Genomic DNA, 8,750 nt, shown 5'->3' with positions numbered 1-8,750 from the left:
TTTATTTAAAGTTAATTCTGTAACCCACAGACATTACAGTAAAAATAAAGGTTCTTGATTGGCATCTGGTTCTGTGACAAACCTTCACATCCATGCACACTTCCATTGCACAAAAGGTTCTTTATAGTATAAAAAGCTTTTTTTAGCGATTTTAAAATGTTCTTCGCACTAAGAAAAAATTGCTCTTTTTAAGAGCTGTTCATTAAAAGGTACTTCAAGGAACCAAAAATGGTTCTTCTATAGCATCACTGTGAAAACGCCCCTTTGGAAACTATTTTTAAGTTTACATGGCAACCTGATGACAATCTTTTTTTTTTTTTTTAGATTCCTATAAGGGTTTTATATTAACAAGGTTATATTTATTATTACATGTATTTTATGTGTTTAATTGTTATGTTTATGATTTTTTTGAATCGTTTAATGAACTAGATTAATTGTTTTTTTTTTTTTATGACCATTTTTTCTGTGACCTTTGGAATTGAACAGACCATTGTTTTCTGCTGTGCCTTTAAGACTTGTGTGTAAATTGCCTAGTTGCATGTGAAATGATTAACAGAGCTTACAGACTTTTCTCAGCTGTTCTGAGGTATTTATTTATTTATTGAAATACTTAGTTTTTTCCCTTTTAATGTTAATGTTCAAAAGAACAAGGGAAATTTGTCTATGCATGATTACTTAAATGTTGTGTGCACTGCTGTAACAAATCCTATAGCTCCATATGAATGTATATATTTGCATGTATTTATAGAAGCTATTTTACAAAGCAACTTACAGTGCATTCAAGGTATATATTTTGTCAGTATGTGTGTTTCCCCTGAGCAGGCAGTGCAGTGAAGCCTCGTGAACCATGTGGTTTACTGAAATAGACAAACATGGTACAGAATTTCACTGTCTGCCCAAATGGCTGTAATGGATTCTGCATCTGCAAACTTCTCTGCTTTTCCATTAATCTTTACAACATTTACCATTATTTGGGTAATAGGTAGGAAGCTTGTAACCTGTTAGGTTTTATCATGATAGATTACCATATGCAGTTTCATTCAGAACTCAAATATTTTTACTTGAAACCTTACTATAAGTTTAGGTCAGTGTATGGAATCGCTATTCTGAGTTGAAATCAAAGTCATTCTGACTGACTTTACAAAAATTGCTTTTGTATTGAATTGAAAGCCAGTGAATTGAATCGATTCGCTGTTGACTCAAATATTCACACCCCTAGTTGATCAGGATAAAAGCCTGAGGTGATCAATAATTAATGGGAAGAAAATCTTCTGCTTCTCACCTGCCAGCTGGTGCTAGTTTCGTAAGAAGAGTTAGGCAGCATACGGTAAAGGGGGAACCTTATCTGCTGTGTGTGTGTATATCCTCTGGCATCTCTTGCCCTCATGACTCAGTGTGTAAGGTGATTCTCTTCAGACACTTGCAGCTAATTGATGTGTGTGGTGACATCTCTGGTGTGTGTGTGCGTGTGTGTGAGTGAGGCTGCTGGTCATGGTCTGTCAGTGAAAAATGACTGCTACTGTACCAAGGTTGGTAACATTCAGAATTGCTCTCTTTCAGTTCCTGAGGATGCTGAACCGAAATGACAGGAAGAGGAATTTACTGAATTGCAATTCAAAGAAACTTAATGTAGTCACAGAGACCAGAGATTTTACTAGTTTAAATTTTTTTTTGACAAAGTTATTTATCCATATTTGCAAATATTTGAATATATATCAGCATTGTTTAATATATTTTTATTTAAATCATTTAATATTAATTAGATATATCATGCTAAAAAATGACACACATTCGAATATCGCCTTTCATGCAGTGTGTAGTATAGCTGTATTTGAATGTAAACAATCTGCAAAGTGTAAAGATGAAAGTGCTCGATAAATAAGTCTCCCAAAAGAAAGAATCGAGTCTGAACAGCCCTAAACGGGTCATCAGTCATTTAAATCACACTTCTGTTACGGCTACACATCACAAGTTAACACATTTGCATAATGCTCGTCTATGTTCTAAGTTGGCTGGTCGCGAACAGATTGACCCCGCCCTCAAACACTGTAGCTTGTTCATGTCAAGAAGATGCTGTGTCCTACACTAATAGATGTGTATATTTATTATCAAGGCGCTCAAAATTACGGAACTATGGCAATGGGTGTATCGTTTCCCACAAATGCGCTATACGTGGTGACCAATCACTACAGACTGAGCCATCTGACCAATCAGAGCAGGAGTAGGCTCACGGAAAGAAGGGGTTTAGAAAGACTGAATCTTAGACCGCTGCTTTGCACTAAATGTTTGCGATTTGTTGGAAAATGAAGGTGATAATAAATGCATATTTTGAGGGCGAGAAAACGAGTGGTTTTTTGACCTTGCAATGCATGTAAACCTCTTGTAGGCGACTTTCAAAACAATATTAGGAAACTTAGAAATGGCAATAATAGGGCACTTTAAAAATGTGGAAATGCATAATTTGATTTCATTTTAATTCTGCTTCCTTATTTCTGCATTGATGTTTGCTCAAATTCAAGTATTGGACTTGGAATTTGATAAAGGCATTCTCAGTTTAATTTCTGAATGGCGCACAGCCATGTACTGTTCCTCTCTCTGGCTGTCTTTTCTTCTCATATGTATCTTTCCTTCTTTCTCTTCTTTTCTCTTCTCACTGCTGCTGACACTAAACGTCCCTCAGACTGGCACTATGAGGGTCAGAATGCTTCGGTCCTCTACCACATCATGAGTTGCTTCTCACTTCTCTTTCTGTGACTCCACTTATTAACCCAGTACAAATCATTTAACACTCCTGTATTCATTAAGTAGATGTAATCTCCGTGAGTCAGATACTGTATGAGTGATGTGTGGTGATAAAGGTGGTGGCAGTAATTTGAGTATGACTGTATTTTCTCTCTTTATGTTTCTGACACAGTAGTGTAAGTTGTCACGGATGGGTCCACCTGCCACTATCGTCACCATTGATGAGAAAGTCTAAATGGTAAGTATCTTCTGGCCTCCTCTCCTCATGAAGAATCATGAAAGCATTCTGCTTCCTGTGAGCAGTCTAGTCTGCTATTGATCGAACTTTGGCAGGTGGCTTATTATAACTTCATATTTAATTTTCCATGCGTGTAATTCAGGGATTTCCCAGCTGGGGTTCACAAAGCTGGTTGGGGTTCATAGATACTGAGATAGAAAATGAGTCAAATGTCGAGATCAAAATAAATGAAAAATTGGGGGTACACTACGTTCCTAATTTTGGGGTTGGTAAGATTTTTTAAATGATTCTCTTTTTTTTTTGACAAAAGTCTCTTAATGCTCACATATGCCTGCATTTGTGTTTTACCAAAAGTAACAAGAAAACAGTAATATTGTAAATATAACAATTATGATCATTTTAAAACAAACTGTTTTCTATTTGAATATATTTTAAAATGTAGTTTAGTCCTTTGATGCAAGAGAATTTTCCGAAACATTAATCCATTCTTCAGGGTTAAAAACAAAACATCAGAAATCATTCTAACATGCTGATTTGCTACTTAAGAAACGATTTTCTTTCTTATTATCAGATTGCTCAGGTTGGAAAAAGTTGTGCTCTTTATATGTTTTCGTCGGAACCATGATACAATTTTCGATTTTTTATTTTTTTGTTTTTTTCCATTGGACAAACTTTAGGCGTAATGGGTCCTTTGCTATCATTCCAGATATAAATGATACCCAACAGCCTTCAAAATATAGAAGGAGAAATTGCTCTTACTTTTCTAATAGGGAATGTTTTTCATCAGAACTCATAAATCGGAAGAAACACAGAATGTCCTACACTACCAAACCCTGCACCACTAGTGAGCTTTTATCCGGAGCTTGTGACGTCATAATGTAGCAAGACAGGTAACATTATAAGTTCATTTCCACAATGTAAAAGAGCTTCCAAAAAGGAAAATGGGTAAACGCACATTACCATGAATTAGTTTGCAATTTAAATGTTGCAAAAGACTGTATTTTGTCAAGAAATACAAAACCTATTAAAATGACCTCAATAGGGAACAGATACATGGTGTTATTAAAACAGTCTACAGCAGGGCTATATGCGACTGCGCAGTTGATAAAAAGGTGGTAAATTGACCGAATGTGAGTAAAAGTGAATTTCCAGATGTTCATCAGTGTCAAACACCCTAACATCATGCGCGAAAAGCTCGATAGACAGTTACCTGTTGCTTTCTTGACTGAAAATGTGAGTGTGTGTGTTTGTGTGTGGGTGTGTGGAGCCACAGATGGTGTTTTTGTGTTGGAGGCACGCTGGGGCCGTTTATCACATACAGTATCTGCGTGCAGGCGATGCTACACCACGTTATGTGTTTCTAAAGGAGCCACTCGCCGCTGTAGTGCTCAACCGAGCGTTTGACAAACACTGTCTGTTTGTTGATGTGACAGGGTGTTGGCTGTTACTCCGTGCAAGTTACTGTCTGTTTTCCTCCTTTCATCCTGTTTTCTATTCATTTACCTTTTCTTTCTCCCCCTCCCTTAACCTCTGCCCATTCCGTGGGTCAAAGTGCTTGTTCAGCAGCCTCGGTGTGTTGACTCAGGAAAGTGCAATTGAGGCAGAGGGCCTGCTGGGAAATGTAGTTGCCGTAACATGGAGCAGTTAAATGATATTTTGTTCTGTCGTTTGTTGGTATTTAAATAATTAGTTCTGTATTAGTTTCGCGCTCTAGCAGACTGTGATGAAGCAAAACAGCCAAAGGGGCCCTCTGGGCACACTTACTAGGAGAAAACAGGAACAAGTGTATCTGTTGAGGCAGTGATACACAAAGTAAAAGAGACAGACCACATTTACCTGCATGTTATTCAGGTGATGGTAATTCTGTTTCAGTGAATATTTTATTGCAGGCCTCCTCCAGTTTGACTAAAAAAAGAGGTGTTGCATCAGCTCTGATGTCGTGGCAGTATTTCATTATGCACAAAATCAACATTGCCCTGCCAATGGTTTCACTGATTCCATTTTTTTTTTTTTAATGAATTAAAGGTTTGTAATTTTTTGTTATATTGTTTGTTTTATTTTAATTAATCCACACATTAATTTAGCATAAACGTTATGCTTATTATTGAATATCTTAATATTTAGCATTTAAAAAATATGTATATATTATATATATATATATATATATATATATATATATAATATATATATATATATATATGTTTATTAGTATACTTTTCACAGTATACACTATGTTCAAAAAGTTTGGAGGGTCAAGTAACATTTTTAAATGCAATAAACATTTATTTAGCAACGACACATTTAACTGATCAAACTTGACAGTAAGACTTTAGATTGTTACAAAATATATACATATTATATATATATATATATATTATATATATTTATATGATAAGATATATATATATATATATCTATAAATATATTTCCTATAACTGCTGTTCTCTTGAAAGTTAGATTCCTCAAAAAAAATCTGAAAAAAAAGGTAATCACAGATAAAAAATAATAAAAAAATAAAAATTGAAATAATAATAATAATAATAATAAGTATAAAAAAAAGCTGTTTTCAGAATAATAAGAAACTGTTCATGAGCACCAAAATTAACATACCGATCACAGGAACTAAAGTACATTTTTAGAAATATCTTAATAATAGATAAACTATTTTTTTTTTTGGTAATAATATGTCACACTATTACAAGGTTACTGTATTTTTTTTTAATCAATATAATTGCAGCCTTTGTGGAGGCAATAAATCTTTACCACCCTAAATTTTTGAGCAATACTGTTCATGTAAACCATAGTTGACGTGGACATTGTGCATTTTTATGATGGTCAGAAGCAACAGTGGTAGGCATTTTAACGATTGTAGGCCCCAGGTACCTCTAGAGTCAAAATTTTATAAAGCAGAGGTACATAAACAAGACAAACAAAGAGGCGATTGCATTTGATATTAACCATTTTTGTGTTGTGGTTGTGAGCGCATGAAGAGCCAAATAGATGTCTGTTTGGCAAAAAAAGACTGCCAGTTTTGTGATTCCTTGAAATATGTCTTAGAAGACAAAAACCATGGCCAAAACTGTGCCGTGTGTCGCTGAGCAATAATAGAATAGAAGAAAACACAAACTGCAGTTGTTTTGGTCCAGCTGGTCGCTTATTTTGGACAGGAACATGGAGATAACTAGGAAAGGACTGACTATATATGGGTGAGGGGGGCGAAATTGCTTCACTCTGTGGGATAGTAAAAGGAGGATAGAGTCCGTATATGAGATATTTACCCACTTGACATTTTGGATCAATTGTCAAATGCACTAACATCTCCAAAAAGTCTGCTTTCTTTTTGTATCTGAGAGAGAAATTAAAAAGAGTCCCTGTATAAGAGGACGATCATCTTCATTAACAGCATCCGTTTGTTTGGACTGATATCAGAGCACAATTTCTCGGTGGGAATACATTTGGCCTGAGATTCTGGGTGTACTTTGAGCCCAGCCATCATAGACGTTTTATTAATCTGGTCATCAAAAGTCGAACCTATTGTAAATATATGTCAAGGCATCTGAAAAGATTAAGAAGCCAATCTGAACCCAGGGCTTCCTTTCAGAGCTCTGTTGTGGCAAGAATTTCTGTTCCGGGATCAGCTCCTTGACAAATGTATCAGCATGTGTGTATTACTGGGCAATTTAAGTTTCAGATTCAGGGGTCTTGGACTGATAATCCGTGCAAAAGCACACACATAAGTGCCCTTCTGCCTGGGGAAAACACTTTGGGACACCATAAAGCCTACATGATAAACTACAGTAAGTTAAAAATGAAAATGACATTAGATAGTTTTCACAATTTAGATTAACAATTTTAAAAGGGAATTTTAAATTATTTTAATATTTGGTTGGAGTTACTTTTGTGATATCCTCCTTGGATGCTTTTTTCTTTGTTTCTTCTCTAGTTAAATGTTTTTTTTTCTATATTTTTCTTTTTCTATGTTTTTTCTTTTTTTCATATTTTCTTTTGCATATCTGTTTGAATTGATAGAGATATTTTTAGGTTGTCACATGTCATTGAATATCCCTTTCCATCCATATCTATTGCCTTTAAAACAACGGAAAAAAAGGCAGTTTCAGTTTGACTTTCATTCAAAAGGAAGTGACAATAATTTTGGAGGGAAATCCGCAGGCCAAAACAACTAGTGGGGTATTAGCACTGGATTGTGATAAAATGATCGAATGTTTTGTGGCTATTAGTAGGTTGTCCGAGTCTAAAATATTTTATTCTGTTTCCACAAACCCGCTCGAAATCCGTTGATTAATATCAAAAATAATAAAATGAGTGGAGTGTAATTAAAGGGCACCTGTTATGCCCCATTTTTACAAGATCTAATATTAATCTAATGGCTCGCCGGAATGGGCCTTGTGGAAGTTTCAGCTTCAAAATACCATTCCCCAGATAATTTCTTATAGCTTGTTAATAAAAAGGTCCCTTTTTGGGGTGGGTTCTAAAAAGGGCTGTTTAGGGGGTGTGGTCCTTACCATGCAAAGTAGCTGCAACTCCCCGCCGGGACATCATATTGAAGACATACCAAACCACTCATTTGCTGACCTGGTTTGGTTTTATGAAGATTAAAAAATTAAAAATAAAAATCCATAGTGGATTTTTATACAATTCCAAACACCTTTTGTCCAAACCACCTTGTAAAAGTGCAAAAATTTGATAATAGGTGCTCTTTGAAGAGCGAATTTTCAGGTTGTGTTTGATCTGTTTTCCCAGATCTCCTAAAGTAGTCCACGTTGCCTGTAATGTAGAGCTGGATACAGGAAGGGAAATATATATATATATATATATATATATATATATATCTAGATATATATATATATATATATATATATATATATATAATATAATATAATATTATACATATATAATATATATAATTATTATTTATTTTTATTATTATTCATTTTTTTTTTTTTTACTGGACTTGAAGGAAATGGGTGATGTTGAGCTTTTTGAGTTGTCAACAAGAACATTTTCTGTTAGATTTTTTAAGAGTGCTTTGATTTTATCAGTTCATGTTAGTTGGATGTCTCTAGGAACTTGTCTATGCTGTTAATTACCACCAGGAACCACTTTCTAATGTTGTATCCATACTTATATGTGCATATGTATATATGAGTAGTTGAATTATTTATTTTTAATATATTTAAATAAATAATCATAATAATTACATGCAATGTAAATTTGTATTTTAAATTTTAAACACTTTTTGGTTTCGTCCCATGAATGAGTGGTCCATAAATAGAAGCCTCTTTACCAGTGGTGGAGGTAACTAATTACAACTACTCACGTTACTGTAATTAAGTAGTTTTTTCGGGTACTTGCACTTTTTTGAGTATACTTTTAAAGATGTACAAACCCGATTCCAAAAAAGTTGGGACACTGTATAAATTGTGAATAAAACAGAATGCAATGATGTGGGAGTTTCATTTTTTTATGTATACAACATAGATGACATATCAGATGTTCAGACTGAGAAAATTTATCATTTTAAGGGAAAACTAAGCTGATTTTAAATTTCATGGCATCAACACATCACAAAAAAGTTGGGATAAGGCCATGTTTACCACTGTGTGACATCCCTCCTCTTCTTTTTATAACAGTCTGCAAACATCTGGGGACTGAGGAGACAAGTTGCTCAAGTTTAGGAATAGGAATGTTGTCCCATTCTTGTCTAATACAGGCTTCTAGTTGCTCAACTGTCTTAGGTCTTCTTTGTCAC

General features: G+C 34.6%; 1 pseudogene; it reads left to right on the top strand.

Moving 5' to 3' along the window:
• The first annotated feature begins 2,689 nt into the window (after positions 1 to 2,689).
• The window catches only part of LOC109044957, a 115,434-nt pseudogene continuing 109,373 nt past the window's right edge, over positions 2,690 to 8,750 (top strand).

Source organism: Cyprinus carpio, chromosome A13 (assembly GCF_018340385.1).
Source record: "Cyprinus carpio isolate SPL01 chromosome A13, ASM1834038v1, whole genome shotgun sequence".
Classification (NCBI taxonomy): Eukaryota; Metazoa; Chordata; class Actinopteri; order Cypriniformes; family Cyprinidae; genus Cyprinus; species Cyprinus carpio.
Note: the sequence above shows the minus strand (reverse complement) of the source record. Positions and strands in the feature narration are given on the sequence as shown.